Below are 22,075 nucleotides of genomic sequence, written 5' to 3'. Positions count from 1 at the left end.
CGGCGGGGCGCTGGCTGCGCCGCACCTACACCGCCCCCTTCTCCCCGCGCCTCCATTGGGGGCTGGGATCCCCCCTTGGGGCGGGGGGCTTTCGGGGTATTGCATGTGCCATTTCCAGACTGCAGGCTTCCGGGGGGGGGGGGGTGATGGACTTGTCCTCTTGCAGTCCCTTGAGTTTCCTGGGGGAGGATCGGTCTGGGTTCAACGCGGACAACCCTCCCCCACACCCCTTGTCCTAATGCAACAAGCCCAGGATCCGAACTGCAGCTTCTTTCACCCCTTTCGAGAGGTGCCTCGACAGCCGCCAGGTATGCAAAATCAACAGCGGCGGGGCCCGATCTGATCCTCCTGGCGCGCCCCGAGCCGCCCTCAGAGGGTGCCCCAGGAAGGCAGGATCGGGCCCCATCTGCCATCAGCGGGCGCCCCAGGAAGGCAGGATCGGGCCCCTCCTGCTAGCTAGGCAGCCGCGGCTGAGCCCGTTGTGCTGGCGGTGGCCGATATTCCACCGCCAAACCCAGCGTTCGCCTGGTCCGGAGCTCTGCAAACACGCGCAGGAATGTGTTTGTCACAGCCCACATCGCTCGCTCCCCCTCCACCCCAAATGGTTAAAGCCTTGAAGTTGCATGGCCCTGTACAGTTCTGTCCAGTAACAGCCCTGATCACAAATGAACAGCAGCATACTAAAAAAAATGATAAAACCAGATCATTTCCAGCCTGCAGCTGTGTGTCCACATCTATCAAGGCAGCAAAATATGCTGAGCCAGCATTTAATTTTTCATGAAATGTTGCATTACAGAATGGGTGAGCTGTGAAATATTACACTGTGATTACAAGGCTGGGGTGAGTGCTAATGTTCTATAGTTGCTGTTTCCACACACATTCAGGGATTTGAAGAATTATTTCACCTCTACAAAGAACGAAGCAATAAGGTGGTTTACATTCAGTGTCTTTCTTATAGTGCATGAAAAAATTGAAATAATTGGGGTTTTTTTTAGTTCCTTTGATGTACAATTGCAGCTGGCAATAGTCTTTTATTCTTTATTATACTTCCTTTGTTGAGGAGCTGTACATTAACAGTGCAAGACTTTTTCTTCTTCTTTTTTTGCTAGAGCTGTTGATTGCTTGTACTACTGGGTTTCTTTTCTTTTGGTGGTCTAAGATCTCACAGGAAAAACAGAATCCTCATTTCAGGTCACACTTCCGTGAGTTTGTTTGGGCGATAAATATTTTGAGCTTGAAAATGTGTAGAAGTGTTATTCAACTTCAAGAAAACTAACAATCTTTCTTGGGAAGTTCCTCTCCCAAATTACCAGTTATGTTATAAAGTGCTGTTCTCTTTTTTTGTGACGGGCTCTTATCTCAAAATAACTGAAGCATCCATGAAATATTCAGCAAGGGAAGGTAACCCAGAGCAATCTCAAGAATAGACAAGAATGCACCCTACCAACTATCAATCTTATCAGATTAAAGTGTGAACCAGGCATGAAATATGAACACTTGGAATGGTAGCTAATACCCCTAACAAAGGTCTCACTTTTGCAGTGAGATCTGTGTACGCAGATATCTGTGCCTATGCCCCTCTGACTTCTCAGGTGAGTAGTCCAATTAAAAGGCAATGTGAGGTTAGTCACATTAATAGGGACAACCCCATGTATGAATGATTTTTAGAATACCTGGAAAGGGCTGCATCCTGTAAGGTGCTCAATGCCTCCCATGAGGTGGTATGAGCACTCTCAACTCCCATTGATTTAGATGGGAGTTGAAGGGACCCAGCACATTGTAGGATCAAGTGCCTGAGAAATGGAAGTATCTGTTTTAATAAGAGACTTAGGCCACGTCTACACTACCCGCCGGATCGGCAGGTAGTAATCGATCTATCGGGGATCGATTTGATTTATCGCATCTAGACGAGATGCGATAAATCAATCCCCGAATCAATGCCCGTACTGCACCTCGGCAGGAGGAATAAGCAGAGTCAACAGGGGAGCTGTGGCGGTCGACTTGCCGCCGTGAGGACGGCCAGGTAAGTCGAACTAAGATACTTCGACTTCAGCTACACGAATAGCTGAATACATACAATGGCATGTAGCCGATCTGTGACTACTAGCAACAAATGTCTCCAATGACCAGTGATGGGGAAGGCTCTAGATGGGGAAGGCGCTGAGTTACTACAGCAAATTTTTTCCCAGGTGTCTGGCTGGTGGGTCTTGCCCACATGCTTGGGGTCTAACTGGTTGCCATGTTTGGGGGGTCAGGAGGGAGTTTTCCCCAGGTCAGATTGGCAGAGACCCTGGGGTTTTTTGCTTTCCTCTGCAGAATGGGATATGGGTCACTTGCAGGTTTAAACTAGTGTAAATGGTGGATTCTCTGTAACTTGAAGTCTTTAAAGCATGATTTGAGGACTTCATTAACTCAGCCAGAGGTTATGGGTCTATTACAGAAGTGGGTGGGTGAGGTTCTGTGGCCTGCAGTGTGCAGGAGATCAGACTAGATGATTATGATGGTCACTTCTGGCCTTAAGGTCTATGAGACATATAAAGGGTGAGGGAAAGGGTTACAATTCACAGTCTATTATGGTTAACCTTATTTGTGGGGGCAGCTCTTGAGTCCTTATCTGAGGAAAATTCCCTCTGAAATCCATGGGGCCCTTAGAAGAAGCACATGCTTAAGGGTTATTGTTTTACTCAATGAGCCTAGAGATGAGCCCAACCAAGTTGCCGTACATTCAAACACTGAATTTTGAGAGAAGTTTCATTCTGGATCCAAACTTCTTACCTGGTCCCTATCTCTAAAAGGGGTTGAAGCAAACTGCTAGATCCAAACACTCACTCTGAACTTTAGGAAACATCACACCCAGAACTGGTATTTGTGGTTTGGGCCTGTCTTTAAAAGAAAGTACAAGATTCCTTGTGGCCGGAAATGTGTGTTACATTGTTTCAACAAGTTCTTTTCTTTTCAGTGCTGGAAATACAAAGGCCAGTTAATTTATGTCCCTGTTTTTTATTAATTTGCAAGATTATGTTGTGTTCAGGTTTATACACATTCATTGCCACTATTTTCATTCTGGGAACTGTCGCTCACTATTTAGTTGTACAGTGCCTAACACAAAGGGGTCCTGATCTTGGTTGTGGCCTCTAGGGTACTACTGTAATACAAAATACATACATTAATAATATGCATGCAGAATTCAAAAATAGTCAACATCTTTTGCAGAACAACCCAGCCTAATCCCCTAAATAATCATGTGTTATCTGGGACGGAGGTGTCAAACTCATTTGGAGGAAAGGGCTGAATTCCACTTCTAGTTATGGCCTGTTGGCCAGAGGCTACGTTTAGGACTGCATATAACCATACCCATAGGTGCTGACTCCGTGGGTGCTCCGGGGCTCCCTGCCCCAGCTCCCCTCCCCTCCGCCTCCTTCCCTGAGCGTGCCACAGCTTCCCTTCTCCCCCCTCCCTCCCAGCGCTTCCTGCCGTGAAACAGTTGATTCGCTGCGGCAAGCACTGGGGCGGGGGGAGGACAGGGAATGCAGCGCGCTCAGGGAAGAGGTGGGGCCGGGGTGGGGATTTGGGGAAGGGGTCCAATAGGGGCAGGGAGGGGGCGGAGTTGGGGCGGGGACCTTGGGGAAGGGGTTGGGATGGGGGCGGGGCAGGAGGGGCTGGGCCAGGGGCGAGCATCTACCGGTGCCTGGAAAAGTTGGCACCTATGTATATAACCCTCTCCATCCAGAGCAGAATGCCCACTGTCATGGGAGGTTTGCACAAAGATCAAGGAAAGAATCTGGCCTTTATGTAGTAACGTGGTTACTATTATTTATTAAGGGCTTTATTGTCAGTATCAGTGGGAAAATATGCTCCCTCCCTTTGAGCCATGGGTATTTCTTCCCTTTGATTTTCTTCCTTCCCATCCTGTTTTCTCTGCATCTCTTATTTGTCCTTGTATCTCTCTGTTCTTCCTTCTGTGTTTCCTTCCCTGCACAGAAATTCTCAATTCCCACCCACATGGACTTCCATGTGCAGCTTCCCATTCCATCAGCTAAAATGATCAGAAGACCAGTAGTTAATGTTGACATTAAAATGTGATCATCTTAGGTAACATTTCAATGATATTAAAAGGGGACAGAGGAATTCACACCTTTCTGAGACATTGTTTGAGGCTGGCTGCAGTCTCAGAAGACAACACTGTATTGGTTTATCTTTACTTTGTATTTGGAAGCTTTTCTTCAAACCATGAAGTGTAGAAACTTATTTTTTTAAATGAAAGCTGAGATTCTGCACACTTTGAATATGTCAGATGGGCCACAGGGAGGCCAGACCTAGCCCACAGACCAGATGTTTGGCTCTGCTGGTGAAGGACTTCCACCTCTAGTGCATGTTTGAAAGCAACATTCTGTAGCATTTTTCTGTCAAAGAATTTGGCCCTGATATGTATCTTGTGTAATATTCTAAGAGCCAGAGCCTTGACTGGCATGAAATGACATAGCAGTCAATGGAGCTGTGTTGATTTGTGCTGGCTGAGGATCTGGCCTCTTGATTATACACCAAAACCTCCAGTAGGACTTGGGGGGCACAAGGAATGCAGAATCTAGTATGCTCTAGAATAACGGGAAGCAAGAGGGTATAAATTGATGTTTTTGGACTGTTTTGGTTAACAGCATGTAGGAGAAACAGAAGGGTGAAGAGGGCAATTCAGACGGCAGTAACTTTACTTTGGGCTGGTCTACACTGGGGGGGATCGATCTAAGATATGCAACTTCAGCTACGCGAATAGCGTAGCTGAAGTCGAAGTATCTAAGATCGAATTACCTGGGGATCCACACGGCGCGGGATCGACGGCCGCGGCTCCCCTGTCGACTGTGCTACCGTCGCTCGCTCTGGTGGAGTTCTGGAGTCGACAGGGAGCGCGTTCGTGGATTGATATATCGCATCTTAACGAGACGCAATATATCGATCCCCGATAGATCGATTACTACCCGCTGATCCGGCGGGTAGTGAAGACGTACCCTTTGAGAAGGAAAGTGCAGTGATTCCCAGTAATTCCTAGATATGGATTAGGATAAATCTGTTATTGCTTAAGAGTCTGCACTGGCTTTTTTTCTGCAAGTTCTGCAACACAAAGCTTGTTCAGAACCTCTAATGAACTATTCTGTACAACTCCCAGTTTATTTTGTAGTCTGAGAACCAAAAGTATAATTGGGAAAATAAATAAAAAAACATAAGAAAATTTCCTGTCTATCAACAGAAAAAATCAACTGGTATAAAACTGGCCCTTTTTGAGAGAGACTTTGAAACCAGAGACTTTAAGATTTGTTCAGGATCACACGCTGATTTTTCAATATGAAAATTGACTTTCTGATGAAGGAGCCACCTTATGTTATGTGGATGAAGGCAATTGCAGAGAATTACTAAAGTGATAACTTAAAACACTGTGACTGGTGCCTAGTAATCATTCATATGTAACTGTGCTTTTCTTGGGTTTTGAACTGGAAAAAATCCTCTAGTGATTTTTTTCTTAGACAAGGCAAATAGTGCTGCAGTCCCTAATTAGAGTTTTGGAATAAAATCAAGGCTCTCATCATTTGTTTAAACCTCTTCTATAGAAGAACAACAATAATAGAAAATGTATCAATCAATCCTTTTTCAAGTATAAAAAGACTAATCTAAAAATACACAGTCTGCATGCAAGGAGCTGGGTTGTGGCATAATGTTGACAATGGCCTTTCTTTTACAAGTCTTTTCTTAAATAAAACTGAAGATTTTCTTCAAAAACTATGATTTACAAATGTATCTACAATATTGTAGACTCCATGTCCCCTTATTCTTTTATGACAGCTTCAGGAAATAGTTCTTTTCGGTCTAGTGCTGTATGGTCACTGATTTTCAAGTGGTCATTCAAGGAATGAGTATTGATTGGTCTTTTTGGTAGGCCTTCCAGTGCTCTCTCTATCTGATTTCTGACTGAAAAAAAGGTCTATGGTTGCATACTGTATCCAATGTTTAAATTACTGATGATTCTCATCTTTCAAGTGTTGAAAGGGTAAGAGTTCAAATGATAAAGCAGCTCTATGTGCTCTGAAATGCCACCTCTCTGCAGTGGAACAGAAAGGGCTGGATTCTCGGTCAGCGTAAACAAGCATAGCTTCATTGAAGTCAATTAACACTGGCTGAAGATCTGGCTCTAAGAAGGCTTTTTACATTTGGGTTAGACATGATCAGGGCCGGTGCAAGGATGTTTCGCGCCCTAGGCGAAACTTCCACTTTCCGCTCTCCCCGAGCCCTGCGGCAGCTCCCCGCCCCCCCTCTCTGCCCTGAGGCGCCCCCCCCCCCCGGTGGCAGCTCCCCACCCCTCCTCCGCCCTGAGGTGCGCCCCTCCCCCCCCCCGCAGCAGCTCCCCACCCCCACCTCTGGCCCGGAGAGCCGTGCAGCAGCTCCTCACCCCAGCTCACCTCTGCTCCGCCCCCTCCCCAAGCCCTGCGGCAGCTCCCCACCCCCCCCTACCCTGAGCCCCCCCCACCCCGCGTCAGCTCTCTACCCCCCCGGCCCGGGGAGCCGTGCCGCAGCTCCCCACCCCAGCTCACCTCTGCTCCGCCTCCTCCCTGAGCACGCCATCGCTGCTCCACTTCTCCCGCCTCCCAGGCTTGTGGCGCCAATCAGCTGTTTGGCGCCGCAAGCCTGGGAGGGAGAGAAGCAGAGCAGGGCAGCATACTTGGAGAGGAGGCAGAGCAGAGGTGAGCTGGGGCGGGGAGCGATTCCCCTTTGTGCCGCCGCTCCCTTACTTGCTGCAGGTGGCTCTCCCTGCGCCCCCCTGCCCTAGCTCACCTCCACTCCACCGCCACCCCGGAGTGCGCTTTTGTCCGCCCCCAACTACTTTGCGCCCTAGGCAGCCGCCTAGTTTGCTTAGTGGTTGCACCGGCCCTGGACATGATGTTACTGGCATATTGCAGAATAATGTTCAGAGAAAATGGCTGATGAATCTCACTATTCTAGAACATGTGGAATAGGATCAGACAATATTATCTGTTTTATACTTTATCATATACTCAACTCACTCACCAGTGGGTTACACTGAACTGAGATAAGCTTCCGTAGTATGCTGAATTGGGATGATCCATGCCCAGAAGCCACTTGTTCAACCTTTTAAAGATGAGACTTGCCTTGCTCACCATCCTATATAGTGCTGGAATGCAGTCATATGATCTCAGAATGCTTCTTTTCAAGTCAGCATTTGAAGAGATTTTACTTTTAATTGCATGGAAATACTTGTATAGCACCTTTTGTCCAAGGGCCTTGAAGCATTTTACAAACACCGAGACTTATCTCACCACTAAGACAGAGTTTTATATGTGGATAAACTGATGAACAAAGAAGTTAAATGATGTGTCAGTGTCACAGAGCAAGTTATTATTTATCAAGAACCAAGGAATGAATTAAGGTGTCTTGATTCAGTCCCATGCTCTAGCCAGTATAAAATATTCCCACCAGCGTTGCTGCTGAAAAACATCAGGTTGTACACTTAAGATTATTAAATATAGGTTTATAGCTTACGTTAGCTTAACTCAGTGTGTGTGCGCGCGCACCCACGCATACACACACCTTGGTCAAATTTACTAAGAATTCAATGAAACCTGAATAACAACATAAGTGTCATAACAACCAACAAAAGCTAGGAAAAATATGGTAGATGTTTTGTCCTTAAATGACAGGTTTGCATTAAACTAAAACAGAGTAGTCTTATGGAGTGTGTTATTTATTTATGCACACTGATACACTGGAATGACTTCTTAGCTCTTCAGAGTATACCTCTTCTGGTATCTAATATGGATGGTACCTCAAGGGAGTGGTATAGTCTAGTTATACGACTGTAAGATTGGCAGTCAGAAAGTCCTAAATTCTAATGCTGGCTCAGTGTTGACTTACTTTGAGTTCTTGAGGCTAACTGATTATGTGTCTCGTCCAGCGTCAATCTCTTTAAAATGGGAATACCTCACAGTGGTGTCATGAGGTTTAATTAATTTCTATAGACTGGAGGATGAAAATGCTAATTATTAATTTGGCCCCAGTAAAATAACTGTGAAGCAAAATTTCCCAGGGAGGGTATCTCTGAATTGCGTTTATCAATCATTCTATCTGTGTCTACCCCAAGTTCCTAATAGTTATAAGAAATACCATGGTGGAATATTCTCTCAGTAGAATAGTCTGACCTCTTTACCTACCACTCAATGTGAGGAGTGATATAGGAGTGCTTAACAAATTTGTGGCATGGCTGGAGAAGCAGAAAGTATTTACAATATGTATAAACTTCTCTTGCTGATGCGGTGGTCTAAAAGTATGAGCACAACTATAATTTGCCTATATAGTTAAATAATTATACAATCATAGATATTAGAGATGCAAATGACCTGTGAGGTCATCCACTTAATCCCACAGAGGCCATTGCAGAATTGTGTCCTATTTACTGCTGATTAATGGTGAAGCCGGTATCTACTTATAGTTAGGTTTTTCAGGTCTGAGCCTAAAGTTTATATATTTCCTTTAATGAGTGTAAACCCAAAGCATTTACATTACTGACATGTAATTTTTGTTAACTGAATATCTTCTCTTAAAAAATGTATATATTAAAAAAATCTGCATAACTTTTCTAAACACATTAGACCTATACACATATTCTAAACACACATTTAATATGTGGCTTAAATTTTCACGCTGCATTTAAGTCAGACAAGTTTAATATGTGGATTCCAAATGTGTGTGAAGATGTCAGCAGAGTTCAACATGCTAAATGCTGTTACACACCATTAATGTGATGCTCTCTTGACTGAAAGTCTGTGGTTTATACTCACTATTGGGAAAACCTACAAATACCAACACTGTATCACTATTTGGACTCTTCTTTACAATATTTATGGGGAATAACTCTGTGTAGGACTGCTGCCCTGTGTAATATATTTAAGGTGTAGTTATCTCTGGGACTACAGAGAAGGAGTTGGGAACCGGGGGAGGGTCTGTTTGAGGCAATGTTGAAACTGGATGTACGATTGCATGTGGATGGTGGAAATGAGTGCTAGGAACCTTCCACAGGTCTGGACCATTGGTTAAGAATCCGATTTGAACCAATGAACCTTTGGCAATTCACTTGTTGCTGATTTAGAGCCCAACTCTTCATTGGCTTACTCCTGCTGGGGCCAACGGGGTGCAGAGTTATGTAGGCAAGCACAGAATTTAGCCCAGTATCTTCTTTTTCCCCATCACTGCACAAACTGTCATCTCCTGGTTGTGTATTACTAAACCTATGAAAGGTCTTCGTAACATCCATCTTTATACACATATTGATCCTTGATGGACATGCTCATTTAATAGTGTCATTCTTAACAAAACTGTAGGTGTATCAGAAGGTTTTGCAAAGGCAGGACAAAAAATGGTTTTGTTTGGAAGAAGAGTAAATCTCAATAGGATCATTGACTTTTTTGCATATGGTAGTGACTGCTAAATCATAAAAAGGGTAACTGTCCAAATACAATATGGCATAGTGGTCATGTGTTGAACTGACCGTGTCTATTGCAGCAAAAGGGTGCTGGCATAAAATGTTGCTCTATTTGCCTAGAAGGGTGTGGAAAAAGTATGGTACAGTGGGGTCCTGGTTCATGATTGGGGTGTCTAGGTGCTACAATAATGCAAATAATTATTTATTATAATAATTATGGTGATGAACTGTAATTTCTTTGGACTTGATTCTCTTCTCACATTGGTGTAAAACAAAAGTAAGTCCATTGACATCAGTGGAGTTACCTTGGTCTGAAACTGGTGCAAGACCCTGTGACTTTTTTAATGTTTGTGGTAAAGCATGGCTTGTTTTTAACTACCTTAAATTCTCATGCTAGATTTGATTGACTTCTTGAAACTTCTAAACGGCTTTGTATCAGGTTTGCAGGACTGTACACTTACTGCAGGTTTGATTCATGTCAGGATAGATTCAGCCCTTGTTATGTCCAAAGTAGGTGAAACCACTTACTGCATGAGGTACTTTGGAAGAGACCTGTCAAACTGAGGTCCTCTCAGTGTCCCATGTATATTAGAGATCTCACAGCACGTCAAATATGTGTTCTTAGGGCTTGATTCTGCATTGACATAAATGAGAGCAGAATCTGGACCAAAATTTTGACTTTTTCCAACTATATTCCCCCAGAATCCAAACAAGCCTTTGTCTATATTAAGGACTATCTGCCTTCACCTAGAATTTAGCAAATCAAATGAAAAAAAATCATATCCCGTTTAACCTCAAAATGACTAAACCAATCTATACATTTAAAAAAAATGCATCCAGGCTGATAACTTGTATGCCAAGCTTCAGCCTCATGTGATGTGATATGAATGATCTATAGCAACTCCTTGAAATTAGAACTCAGCAAGAGAAATGCTGACAAATCCTAACTGTTGCATGTTAGAAGCAAGACTATAATATTTGTGTGATTACTGACAGATGTGAGCATTCCTCAGTGGGCAACATAAAGAATTTCAGTATATTGAACTCCCAAAGATTTATTCACCCAAATGACAGGCTCTCAGAATAGAATCACTCATACACAGAACACTCCTTTCAGCAATTCTTGTAAATAGCCTGTTCAATGTGCCATTCTATTTTGTATGCAAAATGCATATAAAATATTAAGGTCAAGATAGGTGCTTCATGACTGAAAACTTGCATGTATTTCTGGTAAGTGTTGTGTACTTTACAGTAACTTTTTCACATCATTAAATCTGTGGAAATTCTACTCTGTTGTGTAGGAACTGATTTCCCAGTTCATAGGTTTCATTCTCTTGTGTAAATCACTAAAGATTACTTGGCTGAGCAGCTCTCCATTGTAATGGCTCTGACCAGCACTGGTTAGACAACCGTGTCTGCTTTTTCCCCCTTTAGGTCTTAGGCTTTATCTTGGTATTCAGGCTTTTGAATTCTTATTGTGAAAAATGTGCATTATCTTTCAACCTTCCATGAGTATGATACCATAGTAGCAACATGTAGATCAAAGTGGCAGCATAAGAAGATGCACCTTTTCCAGTGTCTTGGTCTCACACAAATAACAAATTTATGAGAGACTCTGGGGTCTGTGGATATCAGCTAATGGCATTTTTAGAAATCCATTGGACTTTCTGCTTTGGTAGAATGTAGGGTTACCATACGTCCGGATTTTCCCGGACATGTCCAGCTTTTGGGGGCTCAAATCCCCGTCTGGGGGGAAATCCCCAAAAGCCGGGCATGTCCGGGAAAATCGGGAGGGCTCGGTGGTGCTCGGCCGGGGCCTATTTGGCTGGTGGCGGGGCCGGTGCGGGGCCGAGGGCATGGTGCCGGGCTGGGCGCCGGGCTGGGCGCGCGGTGCCGGGCCGGGGTCCAGGGGCGCAGGGCCGGGCTGGGCGCGGGGCCGGGCGCAGGGCCGGGCGGGGAGCCGGGGGCGCGGTGCCGGGCCGGGGTCCAGGGGCGCCGGGCTGGGCGCGGGGCCGGGCGCGGGGCCGGGCGGGGAGCCGGGGGCGCGGTGCCGGGCCGGGGTCCGGGCCGGGAGCCGGGGTCGCGGGGCCAGGGAGCCGGTCGCGGGGGTTGCCGGAACGGGAGCCGGGGTTGCCGGGCCGGGCCGGGAGTCGCGGGGCCGGGAGCCAGGCTGGGGGTCGCGGGGCCGGGGAGCCAGGGTCGCTGGGCCAGGCCGGGGGCCGGGAGCCGGTTGGGGGTCGCGGGGCCGGGGTCGCTGGGCCGGGAGCCGGGGTTGCCGGGCCGGGAGCCGGGGGGTGCGCCGGGCTGCCGGGGGCCGGCAGTGCTGGGTGGGCCGGGGGTGGTCGGCCGGGGCCGGCACTCCAGGGCCCGAGCCGACCCAGGCTGGAGCCGCCGGGGGGCCAGGCTGGGCCGCCCCTTCTCCCCCCACACTCCCCCTTACCTGCTTCAGGCTTCCCGCGAATCAAATGTTCGCGGGAAGCAGGGGAGGGGGCGGAGACTTTGGGGAGGGGGCGGGGTTGGGGCAGGGGCGTGGGCGGGGCTGGGGGCGGGGCCGGGGCCCTGTGGAGTGTCCTCCATTTGGAGGCACAAAATATGGTAACCCTAGTAGAATGCCATGTTCTGTCTTGGTTCCGCTTCAAATGTTCAGATATAATTAAAATTTTAAGGTTTTCCTTAAATTTGTCTGAACCCTATGCTTAACTCTTTGTTAACCTGCAGGCTATCTTAGCTGCAGAAAGGCTTAGCGGCATCTTCCCTTTTGTTTCTCTTTTGCTGCTGTTATTTTCCTCCACTGATAAGGATTGTAGATCACACTTCTCTGCTCCATATTAGTGCTCTCATAACAGCTCTCCTAAGTTTCTTTCAAGTGGTTTAGACAGTTCTGTTGTGACAGGAGATACCCCTGTTCCTTAGGACCTCCCCGCCTCCCATTCCTTCTCTGTTACTGGAAATTCTAACAAAGGTCATAGAGAACCTTCTTGTTTGCTTGTAGTGTTTCTTCATACACATTGAAAAAACACACCTTAAAAAAAAATCTGTACTTTTCACCAAAAAAAATAGTTTCTATTTATTTTTCCCTTTTGACAAAATTGGAAAATGGAAAAATGTAGTAATTTAGCTTTGTTTGGAGGGGGGTTTCTTCTTGGTTTATCATTCTCCCCCCTTCCTCCCCCCCCCCCCGTTTGTCAGTGGCAAAAAGGGGGATTAGGAGGACAGAAAAAATGAAGCATTTACTGAAAAATTTCAAATGCCCGAAAAATCATTCTTTTTCCAAACTTGTGAAACAAAAATGAATTTGACATTTTCAAAATTTCTCATGTTTAAATTTTTCCATTTGTTCTCTAACCTGGAAGTTGCATCCCCCAGGGGATTCGCAAACAGTTTTGAGGGAGTCAGTCATGACAACCCTCCCTTTCTTTATAGCTGGATAGGAATGGGGATCGCAAAACTTTTTTCTGTTGTAACATGGGGCCATAGCATGGAAAAGGTTGAGACCCACTCATTACACATTTCTTTCCAGATTAATTTTTATTTTCTTAAATAACAGATAAAATATACTCTGTAAGGATGAAATACAATGTAATTATAAACTAAATTTATATCAATATGTAACAGTATTTTTGTTTTATGCAAATCAGATAGAAACCTTAAACTATAAACACTCTAAAAAATACAATCTTGCAAAATTCCACTCAGGATTTTTGTTGTTGTTTTGTTTTGTTTTTTGTGGAGGATGAATGATGGTGATGGACAGGAGAATAGTTTTTGTGAATGGAGTAGTGAAGTTTTATGACAGTTTTGGAAGGATGACTATAAAACCCAATATTTTTACAATTGAGATTGTATCAAATGTAACCTTAAATATACTGTAACATTTCAATGCCTTTCATACTTTCATATATTGAAAGTTTGCACAAATGTCAGGACTGAGATCCCCACTTTGAACTTTAGGGTACAAATGTAGGGGCCTGCATAAAAACTTCTAAGCTTAATTACCAGCTTAGCTCTGGTTCGGCTGCCACCATTTTCAATGGATTCCCTCCCTGGGAAACCTTGAAAAACCTTCACCAAATCCCTGGTGAAAACAAATCCAACCCCTTGGATTTAAAACAAGGGGAAATTAACCATTCCCCTCCTTCCTCCCACCAACTCCTGGTGAATCAAGATCCAAAACCCCTTTGGATCTAAAACAAGGAAAAAATCAATCAGGTTCTTAAAAAGAAGGTTTTTAATTAAAGAAAAAGGTAAAAATCATCTCTGTAAAATCAGTATGGAAATCAACCTTACAGGGTAATCAAACTTAAAGAGCTCAGAGGACTCCCCTCTAGTCTCAGGTTCAAAGTACAGCAAACAAAGAGAAACACTCTAGTAAAAGGTACATTTACAAGTTGAGAAAAACAAAGGAAAACTAACACGCCTTGCCTGGCTATTTACTTACAAGTTTGAAATAGGAGAGGCTTGTTTAGAAAGATGTGGAGAACCTGGATTGATGTCTGGTCCCTCTCAGTCCCCGAGAACGAACACACTCCCAAACAAAGAACACAAACAAAAACCTTCCCCCCCCAAGATTTGAAAGTATCTTGTCCCCTTATTGGTCCTTTAGGTCAGATGCCAGCCAGGTTACCTGAGCTTCTTAACCCTTTACAGGGAAAAGGATTTTGGAGTCTCTGGCCAGGAGGGATTTATAGTACTGTACACAGGACAGCTATTACCCTTCCCTTTATAGTTATGACACGCCCCCCAAATCACAGATAGTGTTGGATGTTCGGTTCCACACTGGCTGTGATTTCTTCCTGGAGTTCTGTGTCAATGGAGTGGTATGCCCGTTCGGTCCATCCTGGAGTGGCTGAGAAAATTGGTGCAAAGCTTGTGCACAGCTCCTTGATCTGCTGTCGCTGCAGACGTCCAAGGGTCATGGAGAGGTTCACCTCTTCCACGCCACCATCCTTTTTTCCTTCGTAGTAGACACCTTCAGGCCACTCCGCGTCATCTGTTTCCTGGGCTGTAAACTGGCAAACGTTTAATTCTCTGGAATAAAAGGGCTTAAGAGAATTAACATGGTATACTTTAGGCTTTATGTTGGAGGCGGGGGAGGCTATGAGATAGTTAACAGCTCCTAGGCGCTCCTGGACCGTGAATGGTCCTTCCCACGACGCTTCCATTTTATGGGCCTGGATTGCCTTTAAGACCATGACTTGGTCTCCTACTTTGAAGGACCATTCTCTGGAATGTTTATCATACCAGGCCTTTTGCTCTTCCTGAGCATCCTTTAGGTTTTCTTTAGCAAGGGCCAAAGAATGTCGGAGGGTGTTTTGTAGGTTGCTTACAAAGTCTAGAATGTTTGTTCCTGGAGAAGGCGTAAACCCCTCCCATTGTTGCTTCACCAACTGTAATGGCCCCTTAACCTCACGGCCATACACAAGTTCAAATGGTGAAAACCCTAAACTGGGATGTGGTACAGCCCTGTAGGCAAAAAGCAACTGCTGCAACACTAGGTCCCAATCATTGGAGTGTTCATTTACAAATTTACGTATCATGGCCCCCAAAGTTCCATTAAACCTCTCCACCAGGCCATTGGTTTCATGGTGGTAAGGGGTGGCAACCAAGTGATTCACCCCATGAGCTTCCCACAAGTTTTCCATGGTTCCTGCCAGGAAGTTAGTTCCCGAATCTGTAAGGATGTCGGAGGGCCAACCTACCCTGGCAAAAATGTCTGTTAATGCCTGGCACACACCTTTAGCCCTGGTGTTGCTTAAGGGTACTGCTTCCGGCCATCGGGTAGCAAAATCCATGAAAGTCAGTATGTACTGCTTTCCTCTGGGTGTCTTCTTTGGGAAAGGACCCAGAATATCCACAGCTACGCGCTGAAATGGGACCTCAATTATGGGTAGTGGCTGGAGAGGGGCTTTAACCTGGTCTTGGGGTTTTCCCACTCGTTGGCACACCTCACAAGACCGGACATAATTAGCAACGTCCTTGCCCATTCCCTCCCAGTGGAAGGACTTCCCCAACCGGTCTTTGGTTCTGTTCACCCCAGAATGGCCACTGGGATGATCATGGGCTAAGCTCAAGAGCTTTACCCGATACTTAGTGGGAACTACCAACTGCCTTTGAGGATGCCAGTCTTCCTGGTGCCCACCAGAAAGAGTCTCCTTGTATAAAAGTCCTTGTTCTACAACAAACCGGGATCGGTTAGAAGAGCTGAGAGGCGGTGGGGTGCTCCGCGCCGCCGCCCAAGCTTTCTGAAGGCTGTCATCTGCTTCCTGCTCGGCCTGGAACTGTTCCCTTGATGCTGGAGACATCAGTTCCTCCTTGGACTGTGGACTGGGGCTTGGTCCCTCTGGAAGCGATGCAGGTGCTGGGGCTGTTTCCATTGACTGTGAACCGCTGTCCGCTGGTGCACTATGTGGTATCTCAGGCTCTGGCTGAGCCTCTTGGGTAGGGTTATCTGCTGCTTCTGCCAGTTCAGGCTCGCTGGTGCCCTCTGGCGTTGGAGTTGTAGACGGGTTTGCAAGGGCTGGACTCAGGGCTGGCAATGGTTCTGGTGCTGGTTGCGTTGCCAGTTCCGGTTCTGGGACTGGCTTTGGCTGGGTCTCTGGGATTGGATCCACTACGGCTGTTGCAGTCGTTGGCAGAGGATCCAGTTCCACCACCTTTGTCTGGGTCTCCGGTAACACAGACGGGGCCCTGGTGGACGGCTCAGGAACAGGGATGGGGGTGAAAGCTTGCTTAGCCTGGCTGCGGGTGACTATTCCCACCCTCTTGGCTACCTTCACATGGTTGGCCAAATCTTCCCCCAGCAGCATGGGAATGGGATAATTGTCATAGACTGCAAAAGTCCACATTCCTGACCAGCCCTTGTACTGGACATGCAACGTGGCTGTAGGCAAGGTTACAGATTGTGACACGAAGGGTTGAATTGTCACTGTAGCCTCTGGGTTGATGAGTTTGGGGTCCACTAGGGATTGGTGGATAGTTGACACTTGAGCCCCAGTGTCCCTCCAAGCGGTAACCTTCCTTCCGCCCACTCTCAAGGTTTCCCTTCGCTCCGAGGGTATGAGAGAGGCATCTGGGTTTGGGGATCTTTGGTGTGATTGGGGTGTAATGAACTGTAATCGGTTGGGGTTCTTGGGGCAGTGAGCCTTTATATGTCCCAGTCCATTACATTTAAAACATCGCCCTGCTAAGGTATTACCGGGACGAGGTTGGTTGGTGGAGACTGGTGTGGTGGGGTGAGAAGGCGTCTGGGGTTTCCCTTGGGATGTGGGTGGGGCCTTGGGTTGTCCCCGGTGGTAAGGTTTTGTTTCGGCTTGCCCCTTCTGATATTCGCTCCAACTGCTACTAGTTTTTTTCTTTTCTGCCACCTCCACCCATTGGGCTCCAATCTCCCCCGCCTCAGTTACAGTTTTGGGCTTCCTATCTAGGATGTACCTTTCTATTTCCTCAGGAACACCCTCTAAAAACTGCTCCATTTTTACTAGGGAAAGCAGATCTTCCAGAGATTTAACATTTGCTCCTGATACCCAGGCATCACAATTTTTGTCAATGTGGTAGGCATGACGGGTAAATGACACATCCGGTTTCCACTTTAGGGCTCTGAACCGCCGACGGGCATGCTCGGGTGTTAGCCCCATTCTGAGTCTGGCCTTGTTTTTAAAAAGTTCATAACTGTTCATGTGTTCCTTAGGCATTTCAGCCGCCACCTCTGCTAAGGGTCCACTGAGCTGCGGCCTCAGCTCTACCATGTACTGGTCTGCAGTGATGCTGTATCCAAGGCAGGCCCTTTCAAAATTTTCTAAGAAGGCCTCAGTATCATCGCCTGCCTTGTAGATGGGGAATTTTCTGGGATGGGAAGTGGTACCTGGAGGGGGGTTGTTAGCATTGGCTGGTGCATCCTGCTTAGCCTTTGCTACTTCCAGTTCATGCTTCCTTTCTTTTTCTCTCTCCTCCATCTCTTTCTCTTTCAGCTCCATAGTTCTCTTGTGAGCCTCCTCTTTGGCTTTTTCCAGCTCCATCTCTCTTTCATGGGCCTCCTTTTTGGCTTTTTCTTCTCTTTCTCTCTGCTCTGTCTCGAGTTTTGTTAATTGAAGCAGTCTCTGATGTTTTCTTTCATTTTCTTCTGCTTCTAGTTTGGCCAGTTCTATTTTGTTAGCTACTTCTTTGGTAGTCATTTTCCTGTTTTCTTGTGCTGGGTAACCCCCTTTGCAGTTGACAAACTGGGAAGCTCTCAGCTCTGGCTGCTGCAGAGTTAACAGTAACTTTCTAACTAGCTACTCCAGAGGATGTAAAAAGAAAAAAAAAAACAATTCAGCTTGTAAATACCTTTTACCAGTCATTTGCTAATTGAACCCTTCTCTTAACAAAGGACCTGTAAAAAAAACTTAACACCTCTGCCTTCAGGCAAGGAGAGATAAGATATGCATCTATCTACTTCCAGCTCGGCTTTCCAAGCAGCTAGAAGGAAAAAAAAAATCACTGGCTTTTGGGTTTAAAATGATCCCACCGCTATTCACCAATGTCAGGACTGAGATCCCCACTTTGAACTTTAGGGTACAAATGTAGGGGCCTGCATAAAAACTTCTAAGCTTAATTACCAGCTTAGCTCTGGTTCGGCTGCCACCATTTTCAATGGATTCCCTCCCTGGGAAACCTTGAAAAACCTTCACCAAATCCCTGGTGAAAACAAATCCAACCCCTTGGATTTAAAACAAGGGGAAATTAACCATTCCCCTCCTTCCTCCCACCAACTCCTGGTGAATCAAGATCCAAAACCCCTTTGGATCTAAAACAAGGAAAAAATCAATCAGGTTCTTAAAAAGAAGGTTTTTAATTAAAGAAAAAGGTAAAAATCATCTCTGTAAAATCAGTATGGAAATCAACCTTACAGGGTAATCAAACTTAAAGAGCTCAGAGGACTCCCCTCTAGTCTCAGGTTCAAAGTACAGCAAACAAAGAGAAACACTCTAGTAAAAGGTACATTTACAAGTTGAGAAAAACAAAGGAAAACTAACACGCCTTGCCTGGCTATTTACTTACAAGTTTGAAATAGGAGAGGCTTGTTTAGAAAGATGTGGAGAACCCGGATTGATGTCTGGTCCCTCTCAGTCCCCGAGAACGAACACACTCCCAAACAAAGAACACAAACAAAAACCTTCCCCCCCCAAGATTTGAAAGTATCTTGTCCCCTTATTGGTCCTTTAGGTCAGATGCCAGCCAGGTTACCTGAGCTTCTTAACCCTTTACAGGGAAAAGGATTTTGGAGTCTCTGGCCAGGAGGGATTTATAGTACTGTACACAGGACAGCTATTACCCTTCCCTTTATAGTTATGACACTTTCATATATTGAAAGTTTGCACAAAAGGTCTGTCAAACTCAGGCCTAGTGTGGTCTAGTGGAGAGTGCTGGACTGGGAGTCAGGAGACCTAAGTTTTCTTCCCAACTTGTCCTATGTCATGCAGCAGCTCATTGGCAAAGTCATTTCACCTTGTGCCTCTGTGCGTTTGTAGATCAGGATCGCGCTAAGGAACTGTTAGTGCATGGCAGCATGGTCCACAAAAACATTTAGAACATAAGAATGGCCATATTTGATCAGACTAATGGTCCATCTAGCCCAGTATCCTGTCTTCTGACAGTGGCCAGTGCAGGTGCTTCAGAAGGAGTGAACACAATACGGCAATCTTCAAGTGATCCATCCCCTGTCCACTTACTGCACAGCAGCTAGTGCAGGGTAGATTTACTTCCCAGCTTGGTGTGAATTAAGTGTTTGTGTGCACAAGTCACAGATAATAACTGTATAACACATGGAAACTTTATAGGGGAAAAGATCTGGATAAAGATTGATCTGCTGTACCTCTCTCTGGATACTGGGCCATAGTTATTAGTTAGCTTACTGCACCAGAGGTACTTAAAGAGATCTGTCCAGCTGGGCATCTTTACACTGTCAAGTGTACATTTTGATTCTGTCAAGGTTTTGGTATGTCACTTAGTTCTCAGCCTTGCTGTTCAGCTAGCTCCCTGACAGAATTCAACTTTATACTCATTGCCAACCATTCTATGTAGATGATCATGAATGAGGCTCTGTTTTAGGTCAGCTCTTTAAATACAATCTCGACAGTAGGTCTATATTTAAGTTCTCTGTATTATTACGCTGGAGGATAAAACTTGCCCTCTGCAACCTACATGCCAGGGTATGTTTGCTTTTCATCTTTGAACCATATGCCAAATGTTCAAAAGCCAACATGGTGTAACTCATTTTATCATGAATCTGCCCGTTGTCTGTAAGGTTTATCTGCAGTATCTGTATTGTGAATTTTCTGAAATGACATTTCTCTCTTTCAAAACAGCATGTTGTTGCTTCATCATCTCTTCTGAAGGCTTGATTCTGTCAGGCACTGATCGTTCTTGACTGCCTGATAAATTTAAGATCAATCCCTCCGTTTGTATAGCATGATTTTACCCAGTGCCTCTATGTCATGGATTTCCCTCCTTTCCCCTCCCCCCCGCACTTCTCATAAGAAGTTCCACCATAAAGAGACTTAGCAAGATATTTATCACTGGATTCTGGTGTGTCAGCCCTTTGCCAGAAATGGATATTACTGTACTGCCTTTGTATGTTTACCTTGGCAAAGAACAGATCTTTGTCTTGTGATGCAGATTTATTGCTGAATACAGCCCAGTGATAGCAACAATATATTGCATGTGTAAAGTTTGTTATATATCATTGTATTTTAGCTCCAAAAATGTAGTTTGTTTTTTAATAGCAAATTCCAGATTTTTCTGAAGGAGGAAGTGTATTCTGAATCAGCACTGCAATGAAAGAAAAGGTTAACAACTGTCACCCTTTTGCTACAGACATTTCCTCTGCTGAATGTCTACCAAAAAGAAAGAAAAAAATAATAATAATAAAAAAAATACTTTGGCCATTGCCCAGTTATGCCTCCTGAGCCCAATCCTGCAACCCTTACTTACGGGAGTAATACTTACTCCTGTAAAGAGTCCCATTGAAGTCAGTGGTACTGCTAACATGAATAAAGACTCAGGGGGTAGCCGTGTTAGTCTGTATCCACAAAAACAACAGGGAGTCCGGTGGCACCTTAAAGACTAACCGATTTATTTTGGCATAAGCTTTCGTGGGTAAAAATGACGAAGAAGTGGGTTTTTTACCCACAAAAGCTTATGCCCAAATAAATTGGTTAGTCTTTAAGGTGCCACCGGACTCTCTGTTGTTTTTATTCATAAAAATTATTTGTTTAAGGTGTGTAGGATCAGGCCCTTTACTTATAATATAAGTACAGTCTATGGGGCTGAAAACCCAACCCAACAGTTGATCCTTGTTTGAATATCTCAGGAATGGTCTTTTCATAATGCGCAATGGAATCCTGTTGTTATAAAGACTGATTTGGGTCACTCCCATTGGGATTATTATATCTAAATAATTACTACATCCGGATCCAGGACCAAACTTAGATACACCATACTTGTTGTTGACTCTGAGCTCCTGGTAATATGAACTTACTGCCTTTTTATTTGAGGATCTTAGGTTACGTCTACACTGCAAATGGGAACCTGCCTCTGAGCCTGTGTAGACAGACTTATGTTAGTTCTGCTTGAGCTAGCACTGAATAGCAGTGTGCACAAAGCAACAGAGGCAGCAGCTCGGGCTAACCACCAGAGTCAGACTTAGGGGGTCAGATGGGCTTGGACTCAGGCAGCGAGCCTGAGCTGCCAACTGTGCTGCAAAAATGTCCCTACTGCTATTTTTAGTGCACTAGCTCGAGCTAGCGTTAGTCTGTCTACCTAGACTATGTCATCTGTGCCCTGCCCCCAGCTAGTCCTTCACGCCCATGCTCCCACTTTGGGAAACACTTGTGTAGATTTTCATCATGTGATGCTTTCTCACCTTTCTTGCATGTTTAATGAGCAATGAAATAGTTAACAGTGGTGATATTTAAGGCATCATCATTGGAATCTGAGTTAGCATAAAAAGGAATAGGGCAGTCCATACCTCAGAACATGTTTCAGGCTCTCTGCAAACTCAGGTAGATATCTTTGCTTCAGTTACACTCAGGTCACATTTTGAAGGTTTCCTTCACAACAGTAACAGGTAGAGACGTACTCTTTTTAAAAAATGAAAGATCAGACTCTGGAGAATAATTGATAGGTCTGGTTGTGCCCTCCCAGAGGGGCATGTCTTCCATTTTGGGAAACACTTCAGTAGGGCAAACCGTGTAGGAAACAACTCAGCCTAGTACATGAACTTATTTAGCTCTGAATAGACACTAAGAGCTGCTTTACTTTATGTCAGGGACTGCCCCTCTAGCTGACTGGCCCCACTGGCCATTCGAAAACTAGGAAAAAGGTGCGTTTTTAATTTTAGTGAACATATGTTAAAATCCTAGTGTAGACAAGCAAGTTGTAGTTTTAACATGTTCTCAGCTGGTCAAGGGGGACCTGGAGTACACCTAGGATTTCAGCCAGGATTTTAATATGGGTTTATTACCATGTTAAAAACATACCTTTTTATAGTAAAGGAAAAGCCCACCTCAGGGAGGTCATGCATATTGCTTAATACCACTGACTGAAATGAGCACAGCT

The 22,075-nt window shown here is 45.2% G+C and overlaps 1 protein-coding gene across 3 annotated transcripts in view; it reads left to right on the top strand.

The window, feature by feature from the left end:
• Positions 1-22,075, top strand: part of SPATS2L (spermatogenesis associated serine rich 2 like) — a 134,960-nt gene that overhangs the window by 153 nt on the left and 112,732 nt on the right. The window contains exon 1 of one of the 3 annotated variants that reach the window (XM_054044827.1): positions 290-308. The exons of the other annotated variants lie outside the window; for them this stretch is intronic. The gene's annotated coding sequence lies outside the window, so the exon portion shown is untranslated. Of the gene's footprint in view, positions 1-289; positions 309-22,075 lie in introns of those variants that run through there. 3 annotated transcript variants of the gene reach the window in all.

Source organism: Malaclemys terrapin, chromosome 11, assembly GCF_027887155.1.
Source record: "Malaclemys terrapin pileata isolate rMalTer1 chromosome 11, rMalTer1.hap1, whole genome shotgun sequence".
NCBI classification, from domain to species: Eukaryota; Metazoa; Chordata; order Testudines; family Emydidae; genus Malaclemys; species Malaclemys terrapin.
The sequence above is the reverse complement of the archived record's forward strand: the minus strand, read 5'-3'. Positions and strand labels throughout refer to the sequence as shown.